Genomic DNA, 22263 nt, shown 5'->3' with positions numbered 1-22263 from the left:
AAGTTTTCCAATTCTTATTATGTTTGTGTAAATAATTAAAACCATAATATAGGCACACCTCATATCATAAAAATTGTTATTTTTTTACATTGTTTAAAATCATTATAAAATAATATTTTTTTAAAAAGTAAGTTCAAAATTTAATTTTGAGATTTTATCCAAATTTGAACTTGCGAGTGAAATATAATTCAAAAAAATAATGCATTTATATTTTTTACATTTTTCAAATAATTATCTTAAAAGTTCTAATTATTCTTTAATTTTTTTGTTTTTTGTTTTTCCCGATTATTTTGAAAAAATATGTGACTTTTAAATTTGACCTGTTTAAAGTAAGAATTAAATCAAATTTTCTATCAACATTGAAGATTGAAGCATTTTATTGACTTTTTATCGTGTATGCAGAACAAAAAAAAACACATTATTGTAAAATGTAATACATTCATCACTCTGCTCAGAATTTAAAATGAATTTGAACACTGAACATGATCGATAAATCACCCTATTTAATAGTTATTAAAAAAACATTTATTGTATAGGAAGAACAATATCTATAGTATATTTAGTATTTAGAATCTAGGTCCTTATTTTCAAGTATGTCGTCCATCAATCGCTCCACTGAGAATAAAAAATCATCCTGTATAGTACTAACTACCTAGGCATATAGTATATATGCGATATATTATTATGCATATTTACTAAAAGATATTTACCAAAACGTAAATTTTTTTAATTTGTACACAAAAGCAACTTTAAATGTATTATTTGCTTAGGTACTTTTTGGTGCTTTTATAAAATTTTTTTTTTTTATTAATTACCTATTCGTTAATTATATTTATACCAAATGATTAAAAAGAAAGTTAAGTGTATAGAATGTCACATTCTGAATGTGTGTACATTCATGTCACTTACCTAATGTAAAAATTTCACTAGAGTACTAACATAATTATTGTATAAAAATAGAATATTAGTATATTTAGTTATCCCTAAATTCAATAATACACTTCATTATATAGAATAAAAACTTCTGTACAAATACATTTATAAACACTTCTTTTACAATTTTTTCATTACACAGGTAAATTCTTAATACGTACTAAGCAAGTAAGCAGGCAATATACATATTTTATAAAATTAATAAGAAAACACATTATTCATCGCCAAAATTGTTTAAGAGTTTCAAAATTACATACGTTTGTATTGTTTTTTAGTATTTTATTTTCTTCTTATAATCTATTAAATACACCCTAAGCACCTCAATAGCACGTTGCACGTATATATTTGATGAGAGTGTTCAAGTATTGTGATAAAATGAGTTATACGCATACCAACAATTCAAATTACTTGAAACAAAACTTCCCAGTTTTAATTTGTATTGTGTTCATTACAATAATAATTAATAAATAATAATAATAGTGACGACCTGATTCAAAAATACAATCTAAAACATAATCACACAATCAGTCGAGAATATACATTTAATGATACATATATAAATACAAAGCTTATATTTAATATTATAACAATTAAAAACTAATTTATTTCAGAAACGTTAAATAAATTCTTCAAAAACAAATAACGGGAATATGAGATTATACTATACTCGTATAGGATTAAACTATAATATTGCACTTAACAAACTTTTATAATTTAATTATCTTTTACGTACTTCCAGATAAGTGCATAACATTTATATTTACATAATACATATTGTATTATGTTTATAATATTTATGTATACGGGTAGTTTTGGATAATAATTATTCTTAAAAACAATTCTCGTGTATAAAAATGGTCGATAATCGATTAATTATCTTCCACCATGCGTGTATAGGTAATATATTAATAATATAAGCCGTTTATGCAAATACAAAACTCAAGTCTAGTCGAAGAACTTTCAATATTGTAGAAACGTGTATTGTCAACTTACGTGTACGGCAAATATAATATCTATCATAAACTGTTCAACTGTTATACGGCTATGGCTTTAAGCACAACGCTGCGACGCAACTATAATAATCATATCTACTCCGATACTCCAATAGTAGAGTGAAGATTAACTGGGAACTGATTTTTGAACGTCAACAATAAGCCAAATCACAGAATTCTACAGGATACAAGTGCTGCATAATATTATTATTTTAACTATTAAGACTGACATAATACATAATATTTACTAAGACATTTACCGACGTGTACTGCACGTTATTCTATAATTATACATAAACAGATTACCTATATTATAATGTTATATTGCGTGGTAGGCAAGCTTTATATTTATTTTTCATTTGACTCGAACATAATCTTACATTAAACGGCTAACAGGTATTTGATAATATTATGAATGTTGATTGGTACATGCCTATTATGAGCCAGCTATATAATATAAATCCAAATTTTTTTTCGTAAATTTTTACAAATTTTACACATTATAAATCGGGCGTATATCGATTGCGCCGAAATGACCTTTTTACCTGTAAAAAATCTATCTAATAGATGTGTCATAAACCTAATTATATTAAAACAGCGGAATTGATAAAACCCCTATAAATTAACTAAACATTATCAAATTTAATGTTATTATGATGTTATAATAAATGACAAAACTAATAATTCTACATGCCTATCTACTATAATTGTATGAATATTATATTTTAATTTAAAATAATTATCAAACAATCAGTAACAAATACTAAATAATAAAATAAAAAACGTCCAATATTTTTTTTTAATTAAAATTTAAACTGTGCTATGAGACTATGTAGTTACTTTAAATATTAGATTATATATATGTGTGTGTGTGTGTGTGTGTGTGTGTGTATAAAGCAACTACTCGTTATATTTTTGTATGTTGTCAAATTATTATTTTTTCATACAATAATTACATTTTAAAACTACAATTAATTTTGAATATTTTATAAATCAACATCATCTTTGTTTATCAGTCATTTCCGGTGTAAATCTGACCTTATTCGCTTAATTTATAGTAACTATAAAATCTAAATGCTGGTATAATAAAGAATAGAAAGAATTAATAAAAAATTATGATCATGACGAAGGTAACCTGGTAAGATTATCGCTATCAAATAATATAACATGTTTAATAGCATAGTTCGTTATGATTAACTATTGTAAATAAAACGCAAACTTCATAATTGAGTGTATAGCATATAATTTGAAAGACTGTATGTAGTGCAGTATTCATCACCTCAATAATAATTAAATTATTATCGTTGAAATGATTTTCTTGTAGGCCATTTTGGATATTGTCTGAGAAGTTTATAATATGTTATTCATTAACAGAGTATAATAATATGACTCGTCATAAAATACTAAAATCATTACCTTTTTATTGAGTCAATTTAATAGTATAATAAGATACCTTTATAGATACATATATACGGTTATGCACAATGCACAATATCCACGTCCGGAATTTTGTTCTTTTCATCATAATTATCGTTCTTTCAATCTACAAAAATATTGACAAAAACAAATAATAATATAATCATCTTGAGTTAAAGTTCTTTGGAGGCAAAAGACATAAACCCAACAAATTTAAGTTTGAAAAGTCCATAAAGTTTTGACCTACCTAACAATATATATACAAATCTTTGTACAATTTACGAATACAAAACCTCTTTGGAATTGGAGTTAAGCTTAAAACGTATTATGTAGATATAAACACTATGTATTCGCCCGTAATACGAATCTTATGTAAAAGTTTGGCCACGACTTTCTAGAGTTTATATACTACAAATTTTAATATCATAAAACAATATCTTATATCATATTTTCAATCACTAAAAATACAACGTTTTTGTGGCCGAATCCAAACATATTTAAAATTAAATTAAATATTTGAAGGAAAACTCGAAACTTATTGGGTAATAGGATAAAATTGGCTACGGCCGGAGTTTGATCGGGTACGTTATTTGAGAGGTCCGAGAGTCGGCGAAAAAATAATTAATTTGAAAAAAGCTACTCAATTGCCGAGGTACTTATATTATAGCTGTATTTTAAAATTAAAAATCGACGAATCGCATTGAGTTCCAGAAACTATTATTCTGAATATTGTTCGACGTAGGTATATTATTCCGCAGTTTTCGCTCACATACAAATTCATCCGTTTTCGCTTCTTTTGTAATATTATTACGCGAAATAATGAGGGTTTTCAGGCTATTCCGGCTAAAATCTGTGTCAATTATACACACGTCACGGGTGAATTTCGGGTACGTTGACAATATTACTATGCCGAAGGAAAATATTTTAGCCGTGAACGAAAGAAAATGCATAATTCCGTAAGCGCTTAACCCATTAATAGCTCCGCCGATTCACTAAAATGGTACACCGTACTCAAGAACACTATCGTATCCGAGAAACGGCATCGTCTATAATGCAATAATATTATTTTCGAAATAAATTTCGGTCTGTTAAATTAAACATATAATAGGTATATTTTTATACTTCGTATTCACGGAACAATCGCTACGAATGTTGAGAAAAGCGTTTTAGAAATGCCCAAATTTTTCCAGGATTGAGTTTAGACGGTAAATATATTATGGAAGATAATAATATATAGTTTATAATATTATGATTTATATAATACCGTTTGAAAATGTAATACATCGATAAATAATCCACGTATTCCGACCATTACATCGGCCCGAGGTCGTCGAAATCTGACTATGATGTAATCCAGTGACCAGCGGTTTTCGTTCTTTAATGCTTGCGGTGACTTCTTTTTACTAATAGTCATTTTCTCCTCGAATTCAAAACCGATAGGAATTCAAAACCGATAGATTAAAGCGGTGGCGAAATATTTATCAGTAATTATTTATTATATACAAGCTGATTTTCATAATTATTCATAATTCTCGACGGATGGTTAAACCGCCCAATTTAAAACCACTTATCGTCAAACTGCGCGTGCCGAATGTGCATACCGATAAGACACTATCCTCGCTATTAAAATCTATACATAATACATATTCAATAATTTAAAAAAGTATATTACGAAAGTTTATGCACTGTCAAAATCATGCTGTCAGGTACGTTGAAATGTTTTGATTCGAACTTTGATGGGAGAAAAAGTTTCAAATTTATATAACTATACTTAAGAGTCGGCTTTTTTTCCCCGTGATTGACATTAGTGCCAAAACGAACTGATAATAAATAACAAGTCTCGTATAAAAGCACCGACATTACAGGTACCTGTCGGCTGGCAGTTTCATCTCTGATATTGCATATTTTAAAACTGCATCGTTTTAAGCCGCCAGACGTACAATCTTAATCAACAAATATAACATTATAAGCTTATAATACATAGATAGGTACGTATTAATATAAGGCATAACCTAATATGATATCTAACTTAATATCTGTTATTGACGATTTATAGTTCCTATATTAGCTAATTCATAATAGCGTATCGTTATATAAATTTGTATTTTATATTACTTTTATGGATTTGGTGTTTATATAATTATAGAATATCAATATTTTCGCAAAAGACTAAATAAAATTCACTTTTATATCGTTCTAACTTAAATTAAAATAAAACCATTATTAGTTGTTTCTAGCATTTATAAATTCTTTTATGGGAAGTCGCTCATAAGTGAAGCTGAAGTTGTCACCAATAATATTACCGACCGGGTCCACAAAAATACGACACACCTTTTAACCAAGAGGGCAACTTACTTTTTGCTTGCTACACATATATATTATAGTATAAGTATATAATTAATATTATAAATATTTACATTTAAGATTTCGAATATTCGTTGCGACTATAAAAACCGTGAGAATTGAATTAAAAACAATAATATTCCACAATGGTTTGATTATTGTTTTTTTTCTTCTAGATCAATACACAATAAATACAAAAAAGAATAAGGACCCTACCAAACCGCGATAGTGAATATTTTCTCATTATTATCGATATATAAAATGAATAGTTCGAATCTAGAATACTAATTGCTGTAATTTGGGAATATAAAAGGACCTATTGTTTCTGAAAAGTCAATCTGTGGGGTCTCTTAACCGGAAACGTCAATTTTACTATTAAATGTTAATAACAATAACTCAAACGCGTTCTTCGTATTATTTCAGAAAAATCAATACATGCTAAGTATATACATTTTAAAGTTCATATAAACGCGCGCAATTTAATAAACTGTGTAGATACGAATAGCGTAATACATACAACCCTACCTACTGGAAAACATTGCATCATAAAATAGTTAATTAAATGCAACACTTGTATACTGCCAATTGTCATCAATTAACGTACTAAAATGTATTTTTCATTTCTTGCACACAGTTAATTCATTATTTTATTTACTGTTTTAAAGTGTACAAATATTTAATAAGTAAATTGTAATTGTCAACAGATATAAATTAAATAATAATATTATGATAAACGTTGAATTTCAAATGGCGATAAAACGTTTTATTGTCTATCGTCATATATGATATATCATAGAACATCAATACTAACATAATATTAATGTATATTAATATATTATTATAGATATATAATATTTATATATTATATATTATCATATTTATATATATACATATATTTTACAGTTTATACTCCATTTAGATATATAAAGTATAATGGTTTATGTGTATCATTATATTATACCATAATACGTAATAATATTATAATATTCATATATTCCAATGTTTTAATTCGTAAAAAATACTCTTGCTATTACATTAAATATAACAATTAATTCGTGGATCACGTAACCCGTGGTCGGTAGGTATTCTGTATGTGCGTAGGTACTTGTACAAAATAAAAGTAATTGAACTTTCAAAAACCTTTTTTACTACTATGTACACTATAAACCTGAAGCAAATATCAAAGTATTGTGTTTTAATTTAATTAAATTTAACAGTGGCGAGTTGCCAATATAGGTTCGTCTGATGGACGTATAACTGCACAGTCCAGAGCACATTGTGGTCAGTAATAAATAATTGTTAAACACAAAAATAGGTAAAAGTACATTTAAATATTACATTTAAGTCGTTGTAACACAGTCTTAACTATAGACATGTAATCCTCCGGTCACCGAATCCAGACCTAACTCCACACCCTTGACTATTCACCAAAAATGAAAAAAACCAGATAAAAACTAAATAATAAGACTTAAATCTACCTAGAAATATGTCCACTGAAAGAGAAATTCTTATTATCATATCATTATAGTCGTGTAAATCAAAGATGTTATGTGAATATTCTATCCATATTCATTCATAAATGTTCTAAACTACTCAAAACGCTTTCTGACATGATTATTAGAATTCCAATTATCATAATAACGTATTGTGAAAATTTGAAACAAGTGAAGTACTTATATTTAGTTTAAAAATCAAATTTAATCAAACTAAATTTTCAATAAATAAAATGATTTAGGTAATGAGATTCAAAATTAAAACATAATCAAGGCTCAAGTATATACAACGTCTCAAGACATTGTTCTTATGTTATCATTTAATGAAACCTAATCTAACAAGATGATAGCTTGTCTAAGCCACAGGGTATACTACTTAAAAAGTATAATCAATCAAAATACCTAGGTGGAATTTGAGTGTACTTAAAAATTCTAAAAATCAGAATCATGATAAAATAAAATATACATTCTGAAGGATAAAATCAGAGAGGGTGACTTCGCTCAATTAGAGCATTTTTATTCAATGTTTTTCTCCAGCATTCGGTACTTTTATTTCTTCGACAATATTAATTATTGTATTATCTTATTTTTCTAATTATAAATCAAGTCTATGATCTACCAGTAGATGTCGTTCAATTTGAGAACTACAAAATTTTATTTTTATTTTAAAGTCATGAACACACAGTGGCACAATACTATTTTAGTATTTTATTGACTTTATATATGAGTATACAAATGCAATAAAAGAAAGGATGAAGTCAAACATTTCATTCTATTAGAACTGATAAGTTACGACCTGTTTTATTTTTTACAAATTGTTTATGATTTATTTAAATAGATAAAAAGTATTCATTTGTAAAAAGCAGTGTAATCTTAATAAAAAATCGAGTATTGAGTGAACTATAACTACGCAATATGATATGATAATGGTATTGCATTTCTCTCTCTCTCTCTCTCTCTCTCTCTCTCTCTCTCTCTGATTTCAATTCGTAGATTGGTTTGCAGCCATCTTCGAATCTCCTCTATCATTCGCTTTCCTATTCATTTCTACATATACGTCACATCCTTAATTCTTTATTATCTATTGAATATATTATTGTTATCTTGGTCTTCCTTTATGGTCCTTCCACTCTACGTTTATTCCTTCTATAATCAATTTTAATAACCCTCCGTGTTACAATGATATGTGGCTTTTTTTGTGTGTCCGTGTACACGATAAGTAATTGATAAAATACTTTGATTTTCAACTTTGAGAGTGGTTATGTGTAGCAGATTGGAACTATACTCAAGTTAAGAAACATGGTCGGCAGCAACCTGTTTTTTTCGGCCGGTGGTCAGACAACACCCGTTTGTCTATATCTCTACCGAGTCCATCTGTAAGCCTAACGCAATGATTTACGTTAAAAATGTTCAGTACTTATTTTTGTTATTAAGAAAAACAAACAAAAAATTACAGTTTTTACATTGTTTCACCTAATGGATATACATATTATTATATTATATTAAATCTATTTCAGTCTTTGTCGTTAAAGAATTAATATTGTGATCGTTCCATATAAATAAATAATAAAAAAAAAAAATGATTCAAAAAAAGTTAAATTCCCAATACATATTTCCAATTATAGCTAAATACTTCAATACATTTTCTGGCGTTTTATTGTTTACATAATATTCGTGTATGTATTGCTTACTAGCAAATTCAATTTTGTTTACTTCTCCTTTTGATTTTGGCTTATTTATTCCCTTGGTAATAGTTGATAATTTGGTAACGGTTTCCCGAAGTAAAACCTACTAAAGTAACGCGCGGTCACCACAAGCCGTCGCATTTAATTTTGTATGTAATTTTGGTTGTTTTAACAATAATGTTAATATAACAAAAACAAAGTGTTATCGGCTTAGTTATAATAATTACACAGATATTTCCATTTTTTTTGTGTGTGGGGGTTTAGGGGGGTACATTAGAATAAATATAATTGTATAAATATATATTAGATAATATATGCAAATTTTAACCACTTTTATATATGTATAATGTATATTAAAAAAGTCCAAGTAGGGTTTTATCATCCAACTCTCCTATATATATTCCACTGATTCATTCTGTCTACATTTAGTAACGTAGCAAGCGAACATTTTACATCACGCAATCATGCTCCTAAAAAGGTGGTGCAGCTGATAACGATAATGATGCCCAATAATATAGTTTTGTACTATAATATAAAGAGGTTAAAATTAAAAAATTTCTACTTTTTTTAAATATTGATAAAAATTGTAGACTAGTTAAAAATGCTTGAATATTTGATACAAGGTTCTTCCGACGTATTACGTTGTTCATTTACCAATAAAAAATAATAATAAAATTTATAGACACAGTATTTTTTTATAAGCGTTTAATTTTACAATTTCGACAAAATTTATAAAATTTTCAACTTATTTTGTAGTTAAAAATTGACAAAAACAATTATTTTCATATCTAAGATTTGAAAATGTAATAGGTTCTTTATAGTTTTCAACCTAAATTAAAAATAAAAACTACCGGAAAGATAAATTTATTAATTTTTACGAGCTTTTAAAATTCAATTTTTTTTTTATTTATTAAATTCGTTAATATCACAAACATTTATAATCTACAAGTATTTTGTAGTAAAACATTTAAGAAATTTTCAATTTTTAACTAATCGCTTTTTGTCTACAATGATAGATGATATATCTGCTATATCCGAATTGCGTGCCAAAAAAATGAGCCGTTTTGGTCAAAAAATGAATTGCATGCTCAGTTTTTTTGTGACAGCGGAGTTGCATGCGAGTATTTTTCGGGACAGGCCCGAATTGCGTACGTAAAAGTTTGAACAGACGACCGGTTTTCGTCGACTTTCACATATTTCATAAAAGTACTATTGTAAATATAAATAGTAAATTCAATATATACTGTATCTTGGGTTTTTTTCCTGGGAATGAGGATAGATTAGTAAATGAAGATTATATATGAGTATATGTCACTAATATGATAATTACCTAAACATAGTAACTATAAAAAAATAAAAACAGAAAAAACCGTATAGAATATGATAAAATAAACATTTGATGAAAATCTCAAATACGTTTATTCGTTATATAATAAACGTTTAAATAATTTAACAACACCTATTTAAAATATAAAATAAATATCTTACACAAAGGTACCTATAGGCTATAACTCATTATAATTTGAACAAAATTATCTATTTATTTGTTTATAATATGTGTTTTGTGTAATAAAGTAAATTTTTACTGAATTTTCAATTCTTTGAAATCTGACCGAACTAACTTGGTTAATCGGTTGACTAATCCCACATGCTCAGTCGTGAAAAAACTATGCATGTAACTCGACCTAGTTAATGATTTTCGCACGCAATTCGGAAACACCGGATATATTATTGGATTTAAATTTAACACATTCATTACAAAGACCCACTCGACACCTTGTGTATAGCAGAGCGGTACCCACTTGCCCACATTATTTTTATTGTACCCATAAATTTAAAATTTATTATTTCAATAATCGATATACATTCAAATGACCCTGTTGCGGCGAATGTACAGTCCAATTATTCACGATTTATTTAACAAACAGCTAGAATGAGTTTAATCGTTAATATGATATTGTCGAAATATTATATGGCATATGATTGATTGTCTAGTTTTTATTGCATTATATTTTAAGACTTGATTTTTAGAAGAAAAAAATGTATTATTATCATTAAATCCGTACCCAGAATGTCAGAGTACGATTGACAATAGTACTATTATAGGTATACAGCTATATTGAGATATAGCAAAAAACGCAATTCGACTCTTATTTAAAATGTTCCATACACAAAATTTAAATGCATTCCCATGTTAAGTAAACGTATTCATTGCCCGCGACAGGTTATTTTTATTTTTTATTCGATAACCTAATTCGATTTTTAAATATGACACGATACGATAACATATGATTCGACGATGATATATAATGTAATATACTACTCATATTGTATATAATATTATCTTGTGTAATATGTAATAACGGGTTTCAACGATTATTATTTATTAACATTTTATACGGTTTCCGTCATTCGTATAAAATAGAATAATATATACGATTTACAAAATGCGTTTATCGAATTTAAATCATATTATATATGAGCACAGTGTAACGCTGTAGTGCACACATAGGGTGTTTTTTTATTAATGCAAAACACTTATACTATTGTTGCGAAAACGATTGATATTTTAGAAAAAAAATAATCTAATTTTTATTGTTATAGCTTTTTAAGTTTTTACTGTTTTCTGCGATAACATACATAGTTAATTTCATATTCTTAAGTAGAATATTTTTCAGATTATTTCAATGATTAAAAATCGAATTTTGAACGTGTAATTTATTTAGTTAAAACTGTAAATACTTAAATTTTAGACGGACAAAGTGAAGTGATACAAAAAAAATCTGAAAATTGTTAGTTCATTATTCTGCTCATGTAAACCTTAAATACTTTTAACTAAATACGAAACACATTCAGTTTCGGAATATGAATTTAAAAAATACACTTATAGTAATTTAATAAAGTTGAACAGTTAAAAAAATGTATTACAATGAGGAATAGTAAATAAATCATAAAAGTAAATATAGTTTTTGAAATAATGAATATCTCGCGTTAAAAAAGTCACCCTGTATACCACTCTATACACTGACTATAGTTTATATTTTCATTTAATGAATCTTGTCACAGAATTCACTGTATTTTGTACGTTCTACTTAACTTTAGAAAAAAATGAAAACAGTAAAAAGTGTATTATAATAATATAATTATTTGGCCCAAAGATAGTGAATAGAATACTGCGTGACATTCATGAGTATGATAATCGTATTAACAATAAACTAGCTTCTCTATTCATATACTTACATAAAATGTTTATTAATGTCCTAAATCACAAAATGGAAAAGAAACTTCGTTAATACATTTATTGGCTTAGATGTCACCAGTATAATATTTTATTAAGTATTTATGGCCGCTCTAGTTCGATACTATGAAAGAAAAACATACTTGTGAAACTACAAAAATTGAAAAAAAAACTGCTTGTTGTACCACTGAATGAAACTCGCCGAAATAAACCTATGTCCTAAATGTTCATATTTTTTTTTTTAATGATTATTAAACTAAATAAATTAAATCTTAATGTTCATCCATATACCACACACACCACTACCCTATTAGGGGCTATGGTATCATTTTATATAAATTACAACGTAATCCTGCTCAGCTATTTATCTGCGATGCTACATCAATATTTTTAAAAACACATCATATTATTATTATCGTAGTCGTATGCTAAACTTACTGCAAAAATCATTAATCGTTTTAATGTTTTAACCACAGATTTTTTTTTGTACAGTAATTATTACATCAATTAACGTTTGTACGAAACGAGACTTGGCAAAATTATAGACATTCACAGGAACGATTTATGTTTAATGATGCTCCTGCTGAAGCTGGAAGTATGGAATAACCGCGCCCTCTAAAAGTCTAACGCAAGTACAGTTAATTATTCATTTACATTTTGGTGAATAATACGAGTACAATATAATATTAATACTGAACCGTTCCCGTGAATAAATAGCTGATGATTTTGTGCAAATTAGAACGCTATTAATTGGAATAGAATTTAAAACAACATTTAAAAAAAAAGTGTAAAAGCAATTTAAAAATTGACTTTTGTGATTTTAATATAATCATTAAATTTTTAAACAGGGGCTTACTATTTTAATCACATTTGATTAGAATTTTATATTTCAAATAATAAATTAATAAATAAATATGTATTGTGTAAAAATTCACACCATAAAATGTTCGATAAAAAAATATTAATTATTTAAAAACTTTTATAATAGTTATAAATGTTATAATATAGTTTTGACACAAGATGATAAATTAAAACTATTATAGCGTAGCGTATAATTTTTTTATAAAACAAAATAATACATAACCATAGTATATTTTATTATGTATAATAAGATAATCATATAAATATAAAGTTATATTTTATTAGAAAATTTCTAGAGTTGGGCAGACAGAGTAAAGACAGATCTAACCATGCAAGAAGTGTAAATTTAAAGCTGCAAAAACCGAGATACACGGAAAAGAGTGGTAGAAGCAATAGTACATTTTATTATGAAAATATTAAAGTTTTAATAAAACTATGAACTGTTCAAGTTTTTCATTTAAAATTTGTGCATTTTATATTTTAATTTTTTTTTAAATAAACATAATACAAGTCAAATTAGATTCTAAAATTAAAAAACCAAAATTAAAATTGCTTGTTTTTAATTTGACTACTATATAAAACTATATACAAAGTAAATAAATAGAACATTAAACCAACAAATGCTGAATATCTAAAACTGTAGGATTTATTTTTATGTTTTATAAACAAAAAATATAGAAGAAACAGCTCACAAACAGTTTGCGTTATTGGACAATTATATATTATAGTTGGTAATAAAATATGATTTGTAAACTGTAATTGTACGAGTATACGAGTAATATAATATATAATATTGCAGTGTATGTGGTGAACCATAAACTATCTTAATACCGTGTGTTTGTGCATTTGTTTCTTTAAAAATTAAAATAATATATGTAGTAATATTAATACACGTATCGTCATCTCCGTACTGTAAATAATATTTTAAACAAATATAATTTTTACCTGTTATTATATTATAATGTTATGTAACTATACCCGACGATGTCGTATAGATGTTTCAACATACAAGGTAAATATACTTCAACGCTTTCCTGGAAATTATAAACATTAAACAACGTGCAATGTAAATATGATCCTACACTCGACAAATTATGAAGGTCGTTCGTTATAAAAATTATTAGAAAAAAAAGGAATACCCCATGGCTTTGTTAAAAATGTTACCTCAAAAATGTATTATCTCCAGATATTTCACCATCTTATCTTTGTTTCAGGCTCTTTTCGGTTGTAATTCACAATTTTATACGATACATTATATAATATTGATGATCTGTTTGATGGACCAATAAATACGATGTATTCGTACGAAAACAATAAGAGGGTGACAATAAGTATCGGAGTAGAAAGAAGAATCTCTATAAACCAATCCTATTATTGGAATTTAATAATAATTTAACTAGTTGAATGATATATTGATTATAATTTAATGTGTTGTGCCTACTTGTGATCATAAATATTGTAATTTCCAAGACGTTAAATTGATGAGATGATCGTAGGTAAATGTATAGGTATAGTTATTACTTATTACATTATACCTATTAAATAATTCACTAGCACACAATACGTTTAGGTAAAATATAATATAATAAATAGGGCTCGGATTTAAACGGGCAAAATAGATCGTTAAAATTAATTTCCAATTTCCAAATAATTTAATTAATTTAAGCTCATAAAATACAAAAATATACTGCCAAAAAATTAAATTATAAACTGAGATTAAAAAACGAATGTTTAGTTTTATAATATATGTGACCATAAACAAGTATTGTATTTTGTCAATTTATTTTCACTAAAACTTAGCCTTTTAGTTAGCTTTTAATTAATCATATTAGGATATTATTTTATCAGCCATATTACGACGATTTCACTTATTTCTGGCAATAATATAATTTTACGTATATCTGTCAGAACATAACATAATGCACCACGTAATAATATGGTCCAACGTTTGTCGTAAATTCCGCGATAATAACGTAACTAGTAGAATTAGCTATTATCAATAAGTATATAAAAAGAATATTTTTTAAAAATATACTGATAAAAACCACTCCCCCAGTACAAGATTAACTTATACGGGATACTGTAATTCAGATTACGTTTTTCAGATTTAATAAGCGTTTGACTCATAATGACAACTTTATTATACGTGTACTAAAAAACATCAAAAATGTTTAAAATAATTTTAGGTCATGATAAATTAACATTTTCGAAAAAAATAATACTATAACTCATACTCGTATTATTTATCATTGAATTAACATGGCATAAAAATATTTAATATAATTAAAGGTATTTCCAACTGGACACGTAAGTTCTTGCTACTTACCAAAATAAATAATTATCTATTATTATGTAACATAGAAGGATTAAAAGTTGGTTGTTTGTTTAGTTGTGTTGGTTTTTGAGACATCAAGCGTAGCTGTAATATACCAAAGATATACTATTAGATATTATAGTTTAAAATTATATGTGAGAACGTCGTATTTCAAGACAATATATTAAATTGCAACAGTTTTATGGTATTTTCTGTAAGATATATATGTAAATCTTACACACGTTTTTGAATAATGAAACTATTGCAATATTTATATAATAATAAAAGTCAAAAATAAATATTACGCTTACTCATATTATATCACAAATTTAATATAGTAAGTACCTATAAAATCAAAATAATTTAATATGTGTTGATTGAATTGTTTTTTTTCTCTAGTCACGTCCGCGACAAGACACAGAAAGAATAAGCTTAGAGCCGAGAAAACGAATATACCAATGTTCAGCCAGTATTCGTCTGAAAAATAAAAATGTAACACTCCACAAAAATAACTGGAACACTGGAAAAACAAATCAAGTATAAAAAGTTTTATTGATATTTTCACGTATGATATACCTCATTTATACGTAAACTTTTTAATACGGTGCGAATTGGTTAAAACTTAATTCTATATACATCATAATATATTTATTCAGTGTACTACCATTCAGCGGACTGATTTATAAAATCTAATAGTTATAGTATTACCGAAACGGGGGAAAAAATACAACACCACATATATGAAATCCACAAACAAATTGTTCATCACCGTTATGTAACCCGCGACGAAGCTCTCGGGTAACGAACACATCAGTTCGACGCCCATTTCACACAGGAGCGACTGGCTACAAAAGCTGTATGGGAAAGCTATCAGAACAGCACAAAACAGTCTAGCTGAAAACATAAATTTCGTTTGATATAAATTATTATCGTTATTGTGGACGGAATACTTGTGGTTTTGGGCGCGTACTAGTCGTGAGTTTGGCGTTGAAATTCAACATGAGCATTAACCACAGGAAAAAGATTAGCGACACGAAACGACTGATCATAATGAATACCTTGGTGTAGCGAGGGTCACGGTCCGCAAAACTGCTGATTGACAGTTTTAGACCAAAAGTATGAATGATTATGAAAAAACAACATTGTGTAGTGATTTCCTTGAAAAATAAAAACACACATATTATTAAATAAAAAAAAATAAATAAATCGCTGTCGACGACGGAATTTACAGGTGACACGTTGAGTTTGGAAAAAGTCGACGGTATTAGCATCAACCACGGGACCGCCATCAAGTTGGACAACGCGAGCACTAATACAAGACACCACAATTCGAAATTCCTGAATACAGTGTAGAAACAAATTAATATCCTCGATTATAAAATGGCAGGAGACTAGGAGAACACACATACATGACAAGTGTTTTGAGCGAGCAAAACAGTTTGCAAGCGCTATAGTGCGACTCTGCTGACCATATAGACTCGTTGCAACTCAGCGGCATAATGTATTTCGGAAACAATAGATAAACCATAAGAGTGACTAACGCGTTTAAACCCAGACCTGTAAGTATACACATATGGTATGGACGATACCATTGTAATATATTTATTTTAGGGACGCGCAAAGCGTTTAAGTCTCCATACATGTATACATTATGTGCATAATCTGAATTCTTACGACGTACCGGCTTAATGGTCCGTCAGAGGTCGTAGACACCATTATGGGACCAATAATGTACGTTGCCGCCGATCCCAACGTACTCACGGCCGAGCATAAACCTTTAAACGTAAATCAACTTAACTTTAACTATATATATGGACATATGGTTATATTGTATTCTATTATAAATATATTTACGTATATTTTTTATAACCTTAATATTTTGTTTTATAAATATTTTTATCTATATTATTATAAAAGCCGTTTGGCGTTAATTAATATACATATAAATAAATAAAAAAAAATATTCAGGCATCGTACTGACCAATAGCCATATTTCTTTCTTTCTTGGGAAACCACTGTCTCGACATTGTTATAATTAAAGGTGTTGTAACCACGCTGCCCACAGACAGACATACGGCTGACAAGTGCAAACACCTGCGTATAAAATATATACCTAAGTATACTTAATAACCAATCATTAATCATTTAAAGTACGCTATTAGTGTTCGGCGACCATTTTGGATTCTAGGGCTGAATTCAAAAATTAAAAAGGTCCGCGGGCCGTGTTAGACAAAAATTTTAAAAAATTAGTCTTATTTTAAAAATGTTACAATTTAACAGTTACCAATTATTAAAGAATGATGAAATTACAACATTTTGAAATACTTAATGTGATTTTTTTCTGTTGGATGTTGTTCACTATTTTTTTGATTTTCACATAAAAATTACATACATTAATTCCTACATAATATTTGTGTACATATAAGAAATATATATTATATAAGATATATAAAATCCTATACAGTAAAAAAGGTTAGTTCCTACACGGTGGAAGACAGGTACGTATGTAAAAAGAATAAACTTTTTTTTATATAAGTTATCAAACTCATGATACTATAACAATATATATATTATATGAACTTACTACGTGCATTATTTTTACCATCATGTAGGAACTTACATATGTACTTTATTCTATCGTGTAGGAACTGACATATGTATTTTTTACCTGTTAGGTCTCGTATAGGAACTTACATTCGCCCTGTCGTTTAATCTTCACTTTTCCTTACTACCAGTATATTCCTGGCACCATAGTTACCGGATATTTAAGTGTATAGTAATATGTTTATTACCGTTTACTATATTATGTGTTATTATGCCTAATGTATTATTATTATTATTATTATTGGATATTTTCAAAGCACGTAGTAATTTATAAACTTTAATACATCTACAAAAAACTCCAGTTCAGAAAAGTCCAAAATTTATTTTTAAGTATGGAAATGGTTTCTCTATTTTTTCCCGAAAAATCGTATATCTCTTGACATAACATAAGATTGAGACGCATTAAAATATAAAATACTATTCAATCATTAAATTTTAATTTATAAATATATAATGTGTAAATTTAAGGAAATAGGTATAAAATATAAAATATTCAATTTAACTGTAATTTTGGAGCAGGCTCCGTATCGAATAGTTGCCGACCACTTATCTACAACGTTAAAGAGAAACTTGGCATTGCCGATTAACGTTATAGAAAAATATACATACACAATACTAACTTGTTTATATATTTTAAATAATAAACACACTTACAGCGTACAAGAGTACATAATTGGCATACATCGAACAGCCGTGCCCAACGTGAAAAAACAGCACGAATATGACAGGATTTCTTTTAATCCTGTGGCGATAGAATACTTCCATCATATGATAATTTAAATGATATATACATACAAACATTCATGCAGTCAAGGTAATAATATTAAATATTAAGAAATGTATTTTCCATACCATATTTATCGACCATTAGACATACTGGTAACACTAACACTGCAGTCATCACATTGCCCCATATGGGCAATAAGGACAGCGATCGGCTAGTCCAGTCTGGAAAAGCCAATAAAGCCGGTTGATAAATGGCGCTCCAAATGGACTGAGAAAATGTCTAAAAAAACGATAAGTAAGCTAACTATCACTTTTAAATGTAATAAGACATTACCTATAATCTATATAATAATTAACAGTGCGTTTTTTATTTTTGCTAAACGAATTTGACAAACATAAGAAAATTATTATTCAAACCTATTAAAAGAAATTAAATAATATATGAAAATAAAGTATAAGTCGATGATATTTAGCTTTCTGAGCAACTTTTTTTTTAATTTATATTAATAGGTACTACTAATACTCATTAAAAAAACAAAAATACATTTGCAATATATTATTTAATTAATAAATTTAGAGTCATTTTTATAATGCATTTTTTGAATTTTTCTAGTCATTTTTGCATTTCTTTTAAAAAGACATTTCTAAGATTTTTTTAAACATTAAAATCCCAGCCTTATTAATAATATATCGAGTATAAAATACTTATAACCAAAACTATATAGGTTCGTTAAACAAGTATTAAAGTACTTATTTATTATTATACTGATTTTTATAACTAGGGCTTACGATTACTTTTTGTATTATATTAGCTCGGCCCAATTACAGGGAATAAACATTTTGATTGTAAACTGGGCCTCCAATTATTTTTACAATATTATAATCCTTCATCAATAAATTAAAATATATGCAAACTGAATCTGGAAAAACATACTGGAAAAGTAGTTTCCATAAACCATTTCAATATAACTATCACCAACCCCCCTCCCCCTTGCCCGGATTTAGCACCGGAGCTATTGAATTTACTATCAAGCTCAGCCGCTCAGGTAATCGATATTTTCATGTATTAAATTGGTTCTCAAGATTTATGCATTGAGTTAGCTCCCTCAACATTTATTTTATAAATCCAATAGCTATCAAAATTGTTTAAAAATAAATTTAACTATAGCCTATAGGTACATTAAAATAATTTAAAATACAAATATTACTTTTTATAGTCATTTATTTGTTACAAAATTCTCAAATAAGCTTTGCATCCAAGTTTAGAACATTTGAATCGTTCAAATGCATTTTAGAGAAGCTTATGATAGCTAAAGTTAAACTTATTTACTATTAAAATTAATTCTCCCTTTTCACTACTCTCTTTTTTTTGACCGAATTAATTTTATATTTAACTATTTTGGTATGAGTTGCGACAAATTGCAATGCACTCCGACAGATTGTGACGAACTGCCAATACTGAGTTAGTTTAGATATATAATACAAGGCCTCAATATAATTCCTCCTTTACTCCATCCTCTCCCGCTATGAAAAATAGATTAAAAAAAAATTTCCGCCCTACATAAAAATCCAAAAATCTGGGCCTTTCAATCCTTAATCATAAAGGTTATTAAATTTATTTACTTATTTGAACAATACAAATTTCATAATTAAGAGTAGAATATTTTTCTGAAATTTATATTAACTAAAAATCAAATAAAAAAAAAATTTACTCGCGTTTTTTGTATTATAATTTTTTTTTTCAAGTGTTGTTTTTATATGAGTTCGAATTATTTAAAAAAAAATAGAAATTACGTTAACAATTTTTGAGATTATGAGTTTATTATTAAAATAATAGGTTAGGTATAAAATAAAAATATTAAAAATATTGGTATATAACTAAAAAAGTAAAAAACTAATAACTTTAGATCCTTAGAATTTGAAGTTCAAATTTTAACAAATTTTGTCAAAATCACGAAAATTTTCAAATTATTTTCAGTTAAAAATTTATAAAATTAAATACTAAGATCCTCATAAGTAGTTTACGATGAAACTAAAAAATCTAAAAACATACATAATCATAATTTTTTTAATAGACATTTGAAGTTAAATTTTAGACGAAATTACATATTTAAACTTTGAAAAATGATATTCATTTTATTGTTTTAATATTATTTATGGGGACATTATCACGTGTATTATTAAATTGTTTACACACAATGATATTTCAAATGTATTCAGAAAAAAATAATTCAACCTACTGTATTACTTAATAAAAATAAATTACTCTCTATCTAATAGCAGTATCAACAAACATAACTAGGATATAAGCTTACACTAAGCCTAGTCTCCACTAAGAATCGTTTTTTAAATACAATGATATCATGTAATTCAAATTTATAGTGAACCACTCGACACCTAACGTATAGCAGAGTGGTACCCACTGAAAGTACCCGTCTTTTCTATTTTGTATTACCTAGTTATGAATTTCCTAATACAATAATTAAAATGTAGTTCATATTAATTTTAGTATAGATAATTAACGATAAGGTTTACGTGAATATTTTGCACATGAATTACGTTAAATATAAAGCATACCAAGACTCAGGGGCCAAGGCGCTAAATCTTCAAATATGATTATGTACTTGGATTAAAAACGTGATGGACATAATGCCAATGACTACAAATCTCATCCTTGTTGGGCCGATCGACGTTTTGTTAAGACATTTCAACCCCATTGACTCTTCGTCTGCTGTGTACTGCTTTGGAAATTTGACTTTCTTAAAAAAAAATAATGATAATGGAGTTAATATGATTAATATTATTTGGTTTACGATTTATAGCGATTATCCCGTGATACATACACTCGAATTTAGCTGGTGACGGAAAGGTTAAAATAACAAAATATTATACATTTGCAACGTGACGTACAAATAAAAAGTTAGATTTTTTTCATTGTTTCAACTCGTGAAATATGCCAGTATGGACCACACATGTGTACAGTCGTCGTCAGACTTCTTGATACCGTCAATGCAATGGTTCTTAACATTTTACGCCATTTACTAAGGCTGATATACTATATACAAATACATTTATTTTCTAAATAATTGTTATTAATACTGCGTGACTGTATAACACAATATCATAACGTATATACCATGGCGTTGATAGGTCACGCGGTGGTAGTGTTAAGTACAATAATATAATTTGGGAACCACTACCTTCAAAAATCGGACGATGATGCCAAGATAATATCTGACGACGACTGTATTATATATATATAGGTTTGTTGTATATGTATATATATTTACTAAACGTGTATAAAACACAACATAAGTGAGTGAGTTTTAAGTGTTGTAACTTTTAATAATATTATGATACTCTTTAATTTTTAGACACAGTTTTTACTTACTTTTAAATAAAGCATCGTGCAACGCAACATGACGTTATGAGCTTATGATGTAACACAATTACTTCAAATTCAAAAAAAAAAAACTAAAGATTAAAAATACTGTTTGTCTGATGTTAAAAATCTTCCCTGTAAAGTACTACAAATAACTTTCGGTATAACGAATTTTAAGAGACCAGGAAAAGAGTATGTTATATCGAGAGTTCGTTACATCGATACTCGTGTTACATATCATGATATTTTCAATGAATCAACAGTTTTGTTCCTTAT

General features: G+C 27.3%; 1 long non-coding RNA gene across 3 annotated transcripts; it reads right to left on the bottom strand.

Annotated features, from left to right (window-relative positions):
- Positions 1 to 15122: 15122 nt before the first annotated feature.
- Positions 15123 to 21585, bottom strand: LOC132917190 (uncharacterized). Of its 3 annotated transcripts, none has more exons than XR_009660258.1 (10): positions 21449 to 21585; positions 21230 to 21364; positions 18732 to 18885; positions 18534 to 18621; positions 17257 to 17369; positions 16685 to 17050; positions 16505 to 16613; positions 16246 to 16432; positions 15621 to 16169; positions 15123 to 15380 (listed from the first exon to the last, which is right to left on the bottom strand). It is a non-coding gene; the product is annotated as an uncharacterized LOC132917190 (long non-coding RNA). The 3 variants fall into 3 exon arrangements; XR_009660257.1 differs by having other exon boundaries at positions 21183 to 21360; positions 21449 to 21571; XR_009660256.1 differs by having other exon boundaries at positions 21230 to 21360; positions 21449 to 21571.
- Between the last annotated feature and the right edge of the window lie 678 nt (positions 21586 to 22263).

Source organism: Rhopalosiphum padi, chromosome 1 (assembly GCF_020882245.1).
Source record: "Rhopalosiphum padi isolate XX-2018 chromosome 1, ASM2088224v1, whole genome shotgun sequence".
NCBI classification, from domain to species: Eukaryota; Metazoa; Arthropoda; class Insecta; order Hemiptera; family Aphididae; genus Rhopalosiphum; species Rhopalosiphum padi.
This window is presented reverse-complemented; position numbering and strand designations above follow the sequence as displayed.